Source organism: Ascaphus truei, chromosome 5 (assembly GCF_040206685.1).
Source record: "Ascaphus truei isolate aAscTru1 chromosome 5, aAscTru1.hap1, whole genome shotgun sequence".
NCBI lineage: Eukaryota > Metazoa > Chordata > Amphibia > Anura > Ascaphidae > Ascaphus > Ascaphus truei.
In genome coordinates, this window is record NC_134487.1 from 13,940,302 (window position 1) to 13,956,447 (window position 16,146).

The following is a 16,146-nucleotide window of genomic DNA, read 5'->3' on the forward strand; positions in this document are numbered from 1 at the left end:
TTCCCTTCTCAGGCCAATAGTTAGTCTCCCTCCCCAGGCCCATAGCTACTCTCCCCCTCCAGACCAATACCTACTCTTCCCCATACATACCCACCCAGACCTACTGTATGCCTACTACCACCCAGACCCATGCCTACTCCCCACGCAGATCCATACCGTCTCCCCCTACCATAGCTCATTCTCCCCCAATAGCTGCTTCTCCTTCCCCCATAGTTCCTTTCCCATAGCTCCTTCTCCTTCCACCATAGCTCCTTCTACCCATAGCTCATTCTCCCTCCTGCCATAGCTCCTCCCACCATAGCTCCTCCACCCCAAACCTCCTTCTCTCTCTACCCCATAGCTCCTTCTCCCCCCCAATACCTTCTCCCCTCCCATGGCTCCTTCTCCCTCCCTAATACCTTCTTCTCCTCTCCCCTTCAACAGCATATTCTTCTCCCTCCCACCCAGGCCCAGGTGGAAAGGTTAGTACATGGGTGCACACAAATGCAATTCAAATTGAAGTTTCCATGAGTCAATTTTGCACCAAATGTGGTCTTTGCAATGCTTAGTACCTAGGCCCTGGAGTAGGAAATAGGTGTAACACTCTTCCCCCTCCCCACCCCCTCAAGGGAGTTTTGCAGGCAATGGGTGTTATGGTGCTAACCTGTAGGCTTACAGAAGGCCTAAGCCTCCGCTCTTAGGGAGCTTGGGGTGCAAGGTGCAGCACCTCCACCTGAGGGGATTCCGCCACAGAAGAGATGACTCCTCACAGGAACATATATACGTGTACCGTGAATAACCACGCACACAACAGTATAAACAATAACTCTTTACCAGCAGGGTCCCACAAGATACACATGCACAATAACAGCACAGCAACAGAATAGGACCGGCAATAATAATATCACAACCCCTTCCTCCTATCCCAGGGAGCAACTATACCCCTAATGGTCCTGGTTGCACCCTATCCCTTGGGCACCTAAGAAAGCAAGATGTCCACCAAGGCAATCCCAAATGTATGTGTGAGGGCTGCGCTAACTTCCCTTGTGCATTGGTGGTGCACATGGGTACCTTCCTGGTTACACTTGTACAACCAGGGAAACCCTCTCAGGAGAGGAGCCACATCTGTGATCCCACCATGCAGGGCCTCCCAAACAATATCCCTTCTCTCCTTACTTCCGGCAGCTGCACGGTCGTTCCTCCAGGCCTGGAGAATCCTCCTCTGCAATCCATCCTGCTCCGCCGGCGATCGGGCTAACAGGCAAGTCCCTAACTTATGGCCGTCCCTACAATACTACGCTACGGTGGTTAGGGACTAACTCTGGCCTACGGGGTCTCACTATCCTAGCCCTAGGCAGCCTGACTGGCCCCCAGGACACAACCTTCCCTTCTGCGGGCTCAGGCAGCTCTGACCTTGCCCTTGAAGTCCCAGAGGATATCCTGTCCCTGTAGAGGATATCCTCTCTCTCCAGTCTTTGCCAATCCCAACATGGCCACCGCAACTCCACATAGTAGTCCGAGGAGCTGCATAAGCTCCCCCCAGAGGTGTGGAGGACTACCCTGCTACATCGGTAACAATCAACTGCTGGTGAAGTATGGAGATGTTCCTGCTCAGCAAGGTAAAATTACTGGTACTGGAGGGGTGCTATCTGGGAACTGATTACAATGGACACTATTTACAAAAAGATCCCATCATGATGCACTCAAAGACCTCACAGGTTAAAAATAAATTAAAATATAACCTTTAATGGATGAATGTAAGTATTGCGGGTATTAAGAGGAAGTAGGCATTACTCACGAAAGTAGCGGTAGCGTGGCAACCAACGAACAATCAGACTTCTGCAACCGGACAGGTGCAGGGGAGTTACCACGGCAACGGAATGCATAAATGTCCATGAGCAGAGGAGTCCCGCCCACCCCCGAAGAAGTTCTGTCTGAACGAAACGCGCTTCGGGATATCTGTGACGTTAGTCATTGTTATGTCACTAGCGTGACTGAGACACAGGTCTTAGAGGCAGAGCATACTAGTTTTTTGTATATTTGTATATTTGTATATTAGTCCGCGCGGTACTCAGTATAAGTTATAGTCACTGACAGAATATAGTGGTCTGTGGCCACCTTTCATGGGAAGAAAGCTCCAGACAGTATCACTTGGTATATTTAATCCACTCATTGTTTGATATCACTATATATACTCCCCTTTTTTAACCCTGCACAGTTTTCACTAACTTAGTATAACGTTTATTCACTTACATGTGTCATTGCATCGACCCAGACCTTCATACACTATCAGTAACCATATATGCAGCATATATACCCAGAGCCGTCTTAACAGCATTATAGGCCCCCGGGCAAAGCAGTGCACTGGGCCCTGCCAACTCTCCGCTACAAGTCGTCATTTTTCTCCTTCTACCGAGTTGGCGGGAGATTTGAATGTCGAGGCGGGCGATCGGAAAATTAGTGTTAAATTCTGGACTGTGCATAGATTAACATGGGGCCCCTATGCTCGTGGGGCCCCGGGCAACTGCCCAGCGTGTCCATGCGTTAAGACGACACAGTATATACCAGTGTCTCATGTGTGTTGTTACACAGTCACAGCTATATTCTAATTTAATCCTTTGTTAATCAACTAGTTCTCTCCTTAATCGTCCCCCCCCCTTTTTTTTTTTTATATATTAATCAATTAAAGGTTATATTTTAATGTATTATTAATCTGTGAGGTCTTTGAGTGCATCATGATGGGATATTTTTGTAAGTAGTGACTATAACAATAAACTACTGTATCTTTCCCTTGAGGGGAGCAGCATAGGGCCAATCATTCACTTGATTGGAAGGTGAAACATTGTTAAATATTCATTACTATTTGTGATCAGCCATACAGACCAGATAGCTGAAAGGTACAGATAACCAGAGGCGTGGGAACTCGCCCAGATCGGTTTCATTGCTGTTTCCGATTGAACTTTCCAAAAAGTTTGACAAACCTGCGAAACATTTTGACGTGATTTTGGGTGCATTTTAAAGCAGCAGTGCAAGCTACCGTTTGTTCTCCCCCGCCCCCCCTTTAATATGTGCATCAATACAATCCATACAATGACAAGTAATTATCTAAGTTTCCGATTGATCCGTTCTTTTGTGATCGATCGGCGAAGATTCGGCTCAGGGGTTCACTAAATGGCTGTCAGTGCAGGAGAAGAGAACCAAAGATGCAAAGTTCTGTGGGGAAGATCATGTGACCAGTCAGTTACCAGATACAATTGGTGCACTGCTAGGGTGGAGCTCAAAAGGATGTGTGCCAGAGCCTGTTTGAGAAGAAGAAGAAGACGAAGGGGATGTGACTTTATAAATGGTTGCTATAGAAAAAAAAAAAAGACTTGTTACATTATAATACATTAAAAATGTCATTCAGAGTTGTTTAAAAAAAAGTGAGTATTTTCTCATAGTACAGAACTGATTTATTAAAAAAATAAAAAATAAACACACGTGTAGGATGTTGCTTGGTGTGCAGCTTTAATGTAGAGAAATAGCAGCCCTTCCACTTCAAATGTTTTGTGTAGAACACAGTTGGATCTAATTTGGAAAGCGAATGGAAGAAACATTACTCGAACATGCAATGCCCATTGACTTTCAGCGTTAAGTGAACCTGTTGCGAACTTTTGCATCAAAGCGGTTCGGCCGGACCAATAAGGCTTTGTGATATTCCCACAGTTCTCTAGCATGTGCGAAAAGTTCCCACGTCTCCATACAGCAGCCAACACCGTGCCAGCGCTCGCTGGAGCACAGAGTACCTGTGTTTCATGTTTGACCAGACTTCCTACTGCCCGGAGACTTAGGCATTCAACGGTTAAGTATGTTTACATTGTAAAAGCTTCACGTGTATTCAATTTGAATAGTTCCTCTTTCTTTCTTGTTCCTCTGCTTATTACCTTGTGTTTTTATAAATGTTTTAAACCTGATAGTGTTCCTGCCACTTCACACCTCAGATGAAGGATCTCTCAGGCTGCACATGGATTTGCTATCACAAATCTCTGACATTCCTCCTGATTGCGGAGTTATTTTTGCCCACAAGGGATAGGGTTTTTTTTTCTTTTTCTCTCCCACATTCCTGTTGTGAGTGTGAGGTAGTGGTGGTCCACAGTGTGGAAGGAAAACTCAAGGCAAGGGATGTGCCAACACATGTAGGGAGGGGAAATTAAACTCCACCCTCTCTGCTCATACCTTCTCCAAACTCAACCTTTCAATTCCACTCCAGCCAAGTCTAACACTCTGGGGCATCTCCCTCCTCCTGCTGGATCTATTCTGGAGACATTAACTTTGGGGATTTCAAGCCATCTTCCATCAGGATATAGCACAGCCCTGACAGATACGTAAGGAGAACTGACAGATGACCGGGTTTTCGTGAATCATGCCCATGTGTTGCTGTATGTAGGTAAGATATTGGCATCAACACATTTATCTATTTAGGTTTTAAAGAGGCAGTCCAAGCAGTTTAAAATGTAAAAAAATATTTTTTTAATTTATTTAATATGTGCAGCCTTTGATTACCTTTATTGAAAACTAATTATTTAAGCTGCCAATCGATTGGTTCTCCCGTGATCGATCAGCAAGATCCTGTTTCCCAGGGATCACTAAATGGCTGCTTTTCAGTTTCAAATCAGTTTTTCAGTCTGTGTAACTCAGCAGCTACAATGTATTCTTATATTACTATGATAACATTGCCTATTGTTACAGTTTGCAGCTCAAACTGCTGGGAATATTGGCAACAGATGATACAAACAGGAAAGTGTTGCAAATATCTTGCACTGCTGGGGACATGTGCTAAAACCTGCTATAGTAATCAAAGGATGCTCAGTACGGTATATCTATATACACATACAAACTCATTAAAAATGGCATTAAAATAAAAAAGTAGCATTATCTAATACTACAGAACTGATTTATGCTAAAAAACAAAACAAAAAAATCACGAATGTACAGTAGGATATTGTTTGGATTTCTCCTTTAATGTCTTTAACCCCTTTCTGTGTCATTGGTTACCACTGAAGGGGTTACTGCTGCATACTGTATGTCCTCTGCATGCATCCTGCAGGGAGATGTCACCTGATGGAACTGATTTAGTAATATATGAAGGTGTAATATTCCCTTCCTTTAGAGTGTAAGCTCCTTGGGGCAGGCCCCTCCTTACCCACTGTAACAACGTATGTTAATGTTTGATATTTTAATGTTCTTGTCCTCCAACCCTATTGTACTGCACTACGGGACATGTTTGCACGTTATCAATAAACGATAATAATAATATTCTGCTTAGCGTATTATACTTGAATATAGGATCACAGGCTGTTCTGACAGAGGGGCTGCTGTCGTGAAACTCCGGGGGAACTGCTGGCAGCTAACAATATACTTTTGATGTTCTTTTTTTACATTGTGATTTACCTTTACTGTAATGTGGAACTTTCCAAGCACCTACTCTCCCTATCAAATGACATGTTCTCAGATTTTGATATAGTTATTAGGAGTAATGGTAGTTAACTGCTTCAATGCCAGAGGTATCAGCCAGACGCTGCACAACAGGTGCCAGCAGTGCGCTCGAGCAGCGGAGGGGGTTAAGGATATGAGCACAGGATCTGTGGAAGAACTTTATTCTGTAAAATATAATTTTTGTATCTTCCTTTTGCCCGTCACTCTGTTATACGAATCAATTTCTGTGCCAGGCCCAACATTCAGGGGGTTTATTTACGAAGATCTCGGTGACAAAACCGATGCCGAAGGAATGCAGCAGAATTATCACCGGGAGCACTGCATGGTGTATATTTAAAAAGATGAAACGGGGCAAAACACAGAATAGGATTTATCACAGAGCAAGAAAAGTAATGGGATCCTTTACTTTGATACATTTAGGGTCTCGTTACTAGAATCTCCGGGGAGAACATTTTTGGGCACAATCAGTGCAAAAGAATTACACCAGATTTATCAAAGGAAAAACAGTTGATGACACTGGTCCTGCCGCAGTTTTGTAGCTCTTATATTTTATACATATGCCTCAAGCGGGGCCATTTATCGAAGTCTCGTAGCTGTAAAACGGCACCAGATGTCGCTTGAAGTCATTTTTGAGCGTTTATCTCTCTTGGTTTAGATTATAAGACTTTCAGAGCGGTGCTTCCTGTGCAGAAACAGCCAGGTTTCCATCTGCTTAATGTTCTCTTTATTTAATAGAAATATAGACCGCGGGTGCGTGTGACGCTGTAAATGAACACGCACAGCACCTGAGGATATGTGAGGGCCTGGTAATAACCACCCGTAGGTGTACAGATGGAGTTAGGCCACGGCCCCAGTACCCATGCGCTGTGCGTTCAAGCTCTGCCCCCCCCCCCCCCCCAGTCAGTCCGGTCCCGGTTACTACCCTGTCGCGCACATTTCCCCAGTGGTGCACGACAGGGGAATTTGAGCTCAGAGTTTGCGACGGAGGCGTGGCCACGCCCCGCCGGCAATTCAGCCAATGAGGGCGAAGCAGCCGCATGAGGTCATGGCCACGCCCCTGCAAACCCCCTGCTATGCCCCCTCCTGTTGCAAACGTTCCCTCTCTCCCAGGACTGCAGATCGTGGTGCAGCGCTGTGCACGCGCCACCCCCCCCCCCCCAGTGCTGACTGGGACCGCAGTGATCCGTGATTCCAAGCGGGACCCCTTGCAGAGTAAGGCTAAGGCCCCGCTCCCTCAGTCAGCGCGCCCGCACTGCAGACAGGCGGCGTGCTGACAGGCACAGACCGCGATATGCGGTCTGTAGGGAGCCGGGAGCCAGAGCGGGATGGGGGCGGGAGCGGGGGCATGGCCAAAACGGGTGGGGGGTGCGGCCATGACGTGAGGGGGCGGGACCATCCCACAGCACAGCGCTGCAGCCCCTCAGCCCCTCAGCCCCTCAGCCGCCCCTCAGCCCCTGCAATTGACCTCAATATGCGGTCTGTAGGGAGCCGGGAGCGGAGGGGGGGCGGGAGCGGAGGGGGGGCGTGGTAAAACTTTGGCATGTCTTAGATCGTGGTGCCGTCCACCCCCCCACCACCACCCCCACACACAACACATACACACAACACATACACACACACACACATACACTCACACATTTCCCCCCACAGCTCCTTCCCTGCTCCCCTCCCATCCGTAGCTCCTTAATTCATTGGCTGACTCGCGTATCACGTGACGCGTCAGCGCTGAAAAGCACAAGTAGGTTGTAGCTCCAGCAGGCTGACGCGTCACAGTACGCAGTCAGCCCTGCCGGAAGGAGGCAGCGGGGGCAAGGACCATTCGGGTAAGGGTCTGGTGACCCACTGCTGCGCGCTCCGCCGCCCGCAGCGGGGTCGCAGCCTTAATCCTCCAGAGCCGCGACCACTGTAGTTGCGTTACCGCAAGGTTAGCTACTGTTGGGTGGAATTAATGAGCGATTGTCAGATCGCAAGAGACGGAACAAGGGACAAGACAGGAACAAGGGGCCCAGACAATCACTATTAGGGTCTGGGTTAGAAAGGAAGCTACTCGAAATATGTGTTGAGACTTGCGGGAATGTAGTAGTTAAATATGTATGAGTAAGAGTCCCCTGAACGACTCCCCTCCCTCCCCTGGGTCCCCCCCCCCTCCCCCCTATACCCCTGTATGTCTTCTTCCTTCCCCCCCCCTCTCTCCCTCCCCTCTATATCCCCCCCACCCAAGAAAATGGAAAATGTATTATGGTCACTCACAGATTGTAAAAAGCACCACTGTCATGGAATCATGACACCCTTGTATGTACTGCATTATCTGATTGTGCCCAATAAAAAAATTGATACAAAAAAAATATGTGTTGGGACTTGCGGGAATGTAGTAGTTAAATATGTATGAGTAAGTGATTTCACGGAAAACAAAGTATGTTTCAAACAGTACAACTGCTTTTTATTTCTCTAAATTGTAAGGAGCTTGCAGTCTAATGGTATTGGAGAACGGGGAAGGGAAAGTGACGGGAAATTAAACATGTCTGTCGGTGTCTTGATTATATATATAATCAAGTCACAGTGGTGCAAATCTGGGAACAAAATGTTCACCAGATGTAACAAAGAAAAAAAATCCTATTGATTTAATTGTGCTGTGTTTCATTGATACATATGGGGCAAATTCCCATTCCCCCTCCGCCCCCATAATTACACCACTTTTGCCCACATATGCCCCTTAGGATCAATGGGAGTTATTCACTAATGTATCCCAGCAGCAAAGCTGGGGCAACTGTACCAGATTTCTCGAAGAAAAGGCTCCCGTGGGATACAATGGGAGGGTTTGCTTTGACAAATATGGCACAGTGTTTTTGCTGCTGTTTTGCAGCCGGGAGACTTTCATACGTAGTCCCTGGGGGAAGAAGGAATTTCCCCCTTCTTTGTCCCGCTGAGTGAGGGATTTGGGGGTATGTCAGAAGCAGTAGTAAGAGAAGGGGTTGCATAGAGAGGGGGGGGGGGCTCAACTCCAGTCCTCAAGAACCCTCCTCCCCCACTAACAGGTCAGGTTTTAAGGATATCCCTGCTTCAGCACAGGTGGCACAGTCAGTGGCTCAGTCAAAGACCAACTCTAGTCCTCAAGTGCCACCAACAGGTCAGGTTGTAAGGATATCCCTGCTTCAGTACAGGTGACTCAATCAGGGGCTCAGTCTTTGACTTCACCACCTGTGCTGAAGCAGGGATATCCTTAAAACATGACCTGCTGAGGGGGGGAGGGGTGAGGGGTCCCGGGGACTGGAGTTGGGCTCCCCTGGCATAGAGCACATATAATGATATGTAGCAAGCAGGTTCCTGACCGGGGCCAATTATATTTACTCCCAGTTAGGCCTTGCCCCCGCTGCCTAATGCAGCGCCCGCTGTGGCGGACGCTGCACGGACGAGAGCCCTCCCCTCAATGGTGCCGGGCCCGCTGCGAGGGGGGGCCGCAGCGCTCGGGCGAGAGTTGCTCCTGCTCTCAATAGAATTGAGAGCAGGACTCGCAACGAGCGATAAGGCACGCCCCCCGGCGGTTCAGCCAATGAGGGCGAACCTGCCGGGTGACGTCATGGCCGCGCCCCCGTCACTCCCCCGCCACGCCCCCCCCCCCCCGGTCTCCCCTCCAGCAGTGAGCTGCAGACCGGGGAATTGGCTGCACGCGCCGGCAATCTCGCGGGCGCGCGTTGCAGCGGAGTTACCGGGGCCTTAGCCTTACTTGCTCTTGAATGAGAAGCTCTTGATTAACCCATTACTTCCATTTTACGTTGACACAGCTAATAATAATAATAATAATAATAATAATTATTCTAATAATAAAAAAACATTTTTATCATCTTGGGCAAATCCCCTTTTCCCAGTGTGGGAATCCCCTTTTCCCAGTGTGGGAATCCCCTTTTCCCAGTGTGGGAATCCCCTTTTCCCAGTGTGGGAATCCCCTTTTCCCAGTGTGGGAATCCCCTTTCCCCAGTGTGGGAGTCCCCTTTCCCAGTGTGGGAGTCCCCTTTTCCCAGTGTGGGAGTCCCCTTTTCCCAGTGTGGGAGTCCCCTTTCCCAGTGTGGGAATCCCTTTTCCCCAGTGTGGGAATTCCCTTTTCCCAGTGTGGGAATCCCCTTTTCCCAGTGTGGGAATCCCCTTTCTCGAGTGTGGGAATCCCCTTTTCCCAGTGTGGGAATCCCCTTTCTCGAGTGTGGGAATCCCCTTTTCCCAGTGTGGGAGTCCCCTTTCCCAGTGTGGGAGTCCCCTTTTCCCAGAGTGGGAGTCCCCTTTTCCCAGTGTGGGAGTCCCCTTTCCCAGTGTGGGAGTCCCCTTTTCCCAGTGTGGGAATTCCCTTTTCCCAGTGTGGGAATCCCCTTTCCCGAGTGTGGGAATCCCCTTTTCCCAGTGTGGGAGTCCCCTTTCCCAGTGTGGGAGTCCCCTTTTCCCAGTGTGGGAATCCCCTTTTCCCAGTGTGGGAATCCCCTTTTCCCCAGTGTGAGAATCCCCTTTCCCCCAGTGTGGGAATCCCTTTTCCCCAGTGTGGGAATCCCCTTTCCCAGTGTGGGAATCCCCTTTCCCAGTGTGGGAGTCCCCCTTTCCCGAGTGTGGGAATCCCCTTTCCCCAGTGTGGGAATCCCCTTTCCCGAGTGTGGGAATCCCCTTTCCCCAGTGTGGGAATCCCCTTTTCCCGAGTGTGGGAATCCCCTTTCCCGAGTGTGGGAATCCCCTTTCCCCAGTGTGGGAATCCCCTTTTCCCAGTGTGGGAATCCCCTTTTCCCAGTGTGGGAATCCCCTTGTCCCAGTGTGGGAATCCCCTTTCCCAGTGTGGGAGTCCCCTTTTCCCAGAGTGGGAGTCCCCTTTTCCCAGTGTGGGAGTCCCCTTTCCCAGTGTGGGAGTCCCCTTTTCCCAGTGTGGGAATTCCCTTTTCCCAGTGTGGGAATCCCCTTTCCCGAGTGTGGGAATCCCCTTTTCCCAGTGTGGGAGTCCCCTTTCCCAGTGTGGGAGTCCCCTTTTCCCAGTGTGGGAATCCCCTTTTCCCAGTGTGGGAATCCCCTTTTCCCCAGTGTGAGAATCCCCTTTCCCCCAGTGTGGGAATCCCTTTTCCCCAGTGTGGGAATCCCCTTTCCCAGTGTGGGAATCCCCTTTCCCAGTGTGGGAGTCCCCCTTTCCCGAGTGTGGGAATCCCCTTTCCCCAGTGTGGGAATCCCCTTTCCCGAGTGTGGGAATCCCCTTTCCCCAGTGTGGGAATCCCCTTTTCCCGAGTGTGGGAATCCCCTTTCCCGAGTGTGGGAATCCCCTTTCCCCAGTGTGGGAATCCCCTTTTCCCAGTGTGGGAATCCCCTTTTCCCAGTGTGGGAATCCCCTTGTCCCAGTGTGGGAATCCCCTTGTCCCAGTGTGGGAATCCCCTTGTCCCAGTGTGGGAATCCCCTTTTCCCAGTGTGGGAATCCCCTTTTCCCGAGTGTGGGAGTCCCCTTTCCCGAGTGTGCTTCCGCCTGTCCAGCTATAAGTGAGTAAATACAATGTAATTGCTCCGGTCTCCCCATCCCTTCCCAGGAGGGGCAGTGATGTGCTGTCTGGATTCCCCATCAGATGAGGCTGCATGAATACCTGTTCAATGTAGTACATGCAGTGGGACTCTAACATGCTGTATATAGGGTATTAGTGCATAAACTCTGATGTATTTGTCCCCGAAATTGTCAAATTCCGGCATGTACGGGGTAGAACACCTGCATTTTTCTGCAAACATTCCTTGGAGTAGCATCTGTTTCAAACATGATGGTGTAAAAACCATTACAAGATAACCACACGCACAGGCTGCGGTGTTAGGAAAGGGTAAGGGGCAAGTAGTGCTAAGCACTGCTCATATCCCACTAGCACCCTCTCTATCCACCTTTTAAGACCCACCTTCAAAATGTAACAAAGCATATGAGTAGCTCCGTGGCTGATACTATACACCTGATACATAAAGCTTGGCCCCCTGCAGACGCACTTACCAGAACACCCTCCTACTGTCTCTGTACGTTCCTCCTACTTACCAATTAGATTGTAAGCTCTTCGGAGCAGGGACTCCTTTTCCTAAATGTCACTTTTATGTCTGAAGCACTTCTTCCCATTATGCGTTATATTATTATGTCACATGTATTACTGCTGTGAAGCGCTATGTACATTAATGGCACGATATGAATTAAGATACAGTATAAGGGGGTCACCCCCGGTTCCCCTGATCGTCCTTTGCCCCCTGCCTTACCCCTGTGGCAGTGGGGGAAAAGGACGGCGACTTCTCCCGGTTGGCGCCACCATCTGGGGCAGCGCTGTCGGGGTCCTGATGCTCGCGCAGGCACGAAGGGTTGCGCATGCGCAGATAGCCGCGGCGGCCATGTTGTGGTTGGCGCGAGGTTTGCGCAATGCGCTGAGGTTGGCAAGGGTAGCGGTGGCCATTACAAGTGTGCAGGAGCTCTGGGAGGTTGCGCAGGCGCAGTTAAGCGTAGCGGCGGCCATTACAGCTTCGCACAGGCGCAGTAGAGATCGCGCACGCGGTCCCCATAGGAAAGAGGTCCTGAGTGGACTACATCTCCCAGCAGCCCCTGGGGAATGTCCTATGATCCCTGTCACCTGCAGCCAGCCAGCCACTGAGACTTGCAGACTCTCTGCAGCAGGGAATTGGATACAATGTTGTGTGCAGAGTCAGGAAGCAGACTGTGAAGCACATGAGTCAGTCAGGCTAAGGAGACAGAGGGGGAAAGAAGGGGGGCAGAGAGCTGCGAGCTTCTGCCCTAGGCCAGAAATCCCCAGGCTAGAGCTGAGGCCCTGACTCCCCACTAGTGAGGGTGGGTGTTCATAGGTGGGCCCTTAGGCCCTGTTCCCCTTCAGCTGTGTGCTAGGCAGGGACCTAGTGACATATCCTGTGCAGTTCATTAGTGTATGGAGAGAGAGAGAGACCCTGCTGCAGTTCCTAGTGCAGGGACCCAGTATAGTGTATGATGCATGTTCCTGTATGTTGCGTTGCTGATCCAGAGACTGTCCTTACGGTGGGACGTCCGGCTGGACCCCATCCGGCTGGATCAAGCGGCGCCGGTAGACCCTTTGCGAAGACACCCAGGTGTAGAGACACCTGGGCAGGTATTTACAACCTTCCACACGTGCACCAACTTTAACTTGCTCCTCACGTGACAGGCCTGTTCACACACTTGGGTGGGCTTGGACTCTTTGGACACGGGGTGTAAGGGTATAGCCCAATTCGGGGCTAAGGAGGTTATAGCCCAGTTAGGGGCAAGGTTATAGCTGCCAGCTAGTGGCAGAGGGTGGTACATATATCTTGTTGTGTATTGCTGATGTATGTGTTAAGTTAAATTCTGCATATAGTAAAGACCGTCGCTATTTTACATCCAGTGTATGTGTTCATTTGAATGTGTCCTGCGAGGAACAACTCCCGCTCTGCTGGGAGCCATCACAGGTGGAGGCGCTGCACCATATAGTATTGTTCAAGAGGATACACCCCAGGCTCTCATTAGCGGAGGCTCAGGCCTCCTGTGAGCCTAACAGGTAAAGCACCACACCTGGTAACATATAGGTTCCCCCTCACATACACTCTATATGCGATTGGGTGGGGGAATACCCGTTACACATACATACATACATATGTACATACGTACATACATACACCTTACAACCCATTCCCTTAAATGGGCCATAAGGTGTTTTGGGCTTTGCAAATATATTTCTAAATATTTATGCATGTCACTCCTCCTTCCTTGGCCAGCTGGTAGAAAGTGATGAGAGGTGTTTAATGAAACCAACAAGTTAGAGCAGAGTCCCGATCCCTGGATGTTGCGAGTGTCTGTGTAGGGGTGAGACAGGGGAGTGGGGGGATTTTTTAACAGTCCAAAAATGACTTGCGGTACCCCACAGTGAAAAGCCAATGCATCCACCCCACTGCTACACATTGAAATCATTAACGGTGCAGTCCCACTCATATCATTAAACCTAAGCAATAAAAAATAATATGTGCGGGCTGCTAACGTTCGAGGCTTTAATTGGACACAGATGCTACTTAGCAACCCATGTTGGACGTTATTTAGCATGACTTTTCTAAAATGTAATTTACAATTAATAGCTTTTCAGACTTAGATCTTGAAGGCCAAAAAAACTATAATCACTTCGGTATTTGCCATTTACTGCAAGCGGTTTTTATTGAGGGAAAAGTTAAGGGCTGAAAACTTTAGTTATCTGATTTAGTGACCGCAAGTGTGACAGAATATTCTCACAAACGTAGTAAAGTGCCCGCCAAAAGCACCGTGAACCGCAATTATTTCTCCAACAAGGAAACGGCTAAAATTGTAAAACGAAACTTTATATCATATATACAGTACATATATAGATACATATAGAGCCACATAAATTAGACCTCTCCTTGAATGCACAACATAAGCTCTGAAAATCTCTTCAGTCTCCCATTACACCTCTTAGGCTAGGATTATAGTGTGTGTGTTCGTGCTCATAACTACTTTGTTCCCCATGAGTGTGCATCTGCTGCATGCGCACACACGACAGAGCGCGATGGCGTGACCTTGTTTTGAAAAGACATAATTTTTTGTCTTTTCAAGCGCGGCTGCGTGATGTTCACGTCACGTGAGTGGTTCAGCCGATGAGAGTTGCCTTTTTCCCCATGATATCTTGCTTGCTTGCTCCACATCCCCTTCCACATGTCACTTGCTAATTGCTGCTATCTGCTTGTACTAGGCATATTATTGCTTTTTAATCACACCAGTTTTATATTAGTCCTTTTGACTACTCTGGTCATTTAATAAAATGTACACATATTTCTTTTTCAACCATACGGAACTGACGCTTCTATTTCTCCTGTTTTCTGTTTACATTTGGTCAGGCTTGACCACACAGAAGCTTCGCCTATTCCGTACAGATTGACCCTATGCTATAATCAATTGATGCTCACATTATTCACTTGCTACGCTTATTTAATCCTTTTTTCACACTACACATATACCGAATTAATTTGCACATTTTAACACTACCATTCACTCACTAGCGCTACTAATTGTTTCTGTATATACTGTTATATATACTAATTGTTTCTGTATATACTGTTATATATACTGTTTTTAAGTATACCTTTTGCTTGCTTCATTCATTGTAACATCGCCGGAAGAAGAGATCAGTGTATCTCGAAAGCTCGCACAAATAAAAGCATTTCGTTAGCCACAGAACGGTATCATCTATTTCTTTTTTATTTTATATATATATATATATATATATTTATATATATTATATAATATATATATATACATATATATATATATATATATATATATATATATATATATATATATATATATATATATATATATATATATATATATATATCTATACTATATTAGTGAAAGCACTGTATGTTTGCCTGCCTGGATGTCCGGTGTCCCTAGCGGCAATCTCATTGGTCCCTTGGGCCGCCGCCCCCGCACACCTCTCATTGGCCTCACACACTCACACACCCCCTTGGCCCGCCCCCCACACCTCGCATTGGCCTGAGGCGGAGTGACGGGCCAAAGGTCCAAAAAAATAAAACACACACACACACACACACACACACACACACACACACACACACACACACACACACACACACACACACACACACACACACACACACACACACACACACACACACTCACACACACACACTGTCACACACACACACACACACACACACACACACACACACACACACACACACACACACACACACACACACACACACACACACACACACACACACACACACACACACACACACACACTGTCACACACACACACACACACACACACACACACACACACACACACACACACACACACACACACACACACACACACACACACACACACACACACACACAAACACGGGGGGGGGGGTGTTACATACATTAGCGGGGCTCACAGTGTTAAGAGCACATCTCCGCTCTCTTACCCCACCGGTCCCGGAGGCTCCGCCTCTCCCTGTTTCCCGCGCTTTCACCCCCCCCCCCCCGCCTCCACGTAGGAGCTGCCGGACGGGTGAGGGAGCTGCCGGACGGGTGAGTGAGCGGTCTTCACGTCCCCTCACCCCCCTTCACCTCCCCTCACTCACTTCCCCTCCACCCACCCCCCCCCCCGGCGCCGCTACAGTCAGCGGGGGAGCGGAGTGATCACCTCCCTCACTAACTTCCCCTCCACCCCCCCCCCGGCGCCGCTACACTCAGCGGGGGAGCGGAGTGATCACCTCCCCTCACTCACTTCCCCTCCACCCCCCCCCGGCGCCGCTACACTCAGCGGGGGAGCGGAGTGATCACCTCCCCTCACTCACTTCCCCTCCACCCCCCCCCTTGGCGCCGCTACACTCAGCGGGGGAGCGGAGTGATCACCTCCCCTCACTCACTTCCCCTCCACCCCCCCCCCGGCGCCGCTACACTCAGCGGGGGAGCGGAGTGATCACCTCCCCTCACTCACTTCCCTCCACCCCCCCCCCCCGGCGCCGCTACAGTCAGCGGGGGAGCGGCCACAACACGCTGCCTCCCGCCTCAGATCCACGTGGGAGCTGCCGGACGGGTGAGTGAGCGGCCGGACGGGTGAGTGAGCGGCCTTCACCTCCCCTCACCCACCCCTCACTACACTTCCCCTCCCTTCCACATCCCTCCACCCCCCCTCCAC

At 49.3% G+C, this 16,146-nt stretch overlaps 1 protein-coding gene across 1 annotated transcript in view; it reads left to right on the forward strand.

Moving 5' to 3' along the window:
• The first annotated feature begins 4,199 nt into the window (after positions 1–4,199).
• Positions 4,200–16,146, forward strand: part of LOC142494625 (uncharacterized) — a 439,963-nt gene continuing 428,016 nt past the window's right edge. Inside the window, exon 1 of the mRNA XM_075599056.1 lies at positions 4,200–4,405. The gene's annotated coding sequence lies outside the window, so the exon portion shown is untranslated. The remainder of the gene's footprint in view (positions 4,406–16,146) is intronic.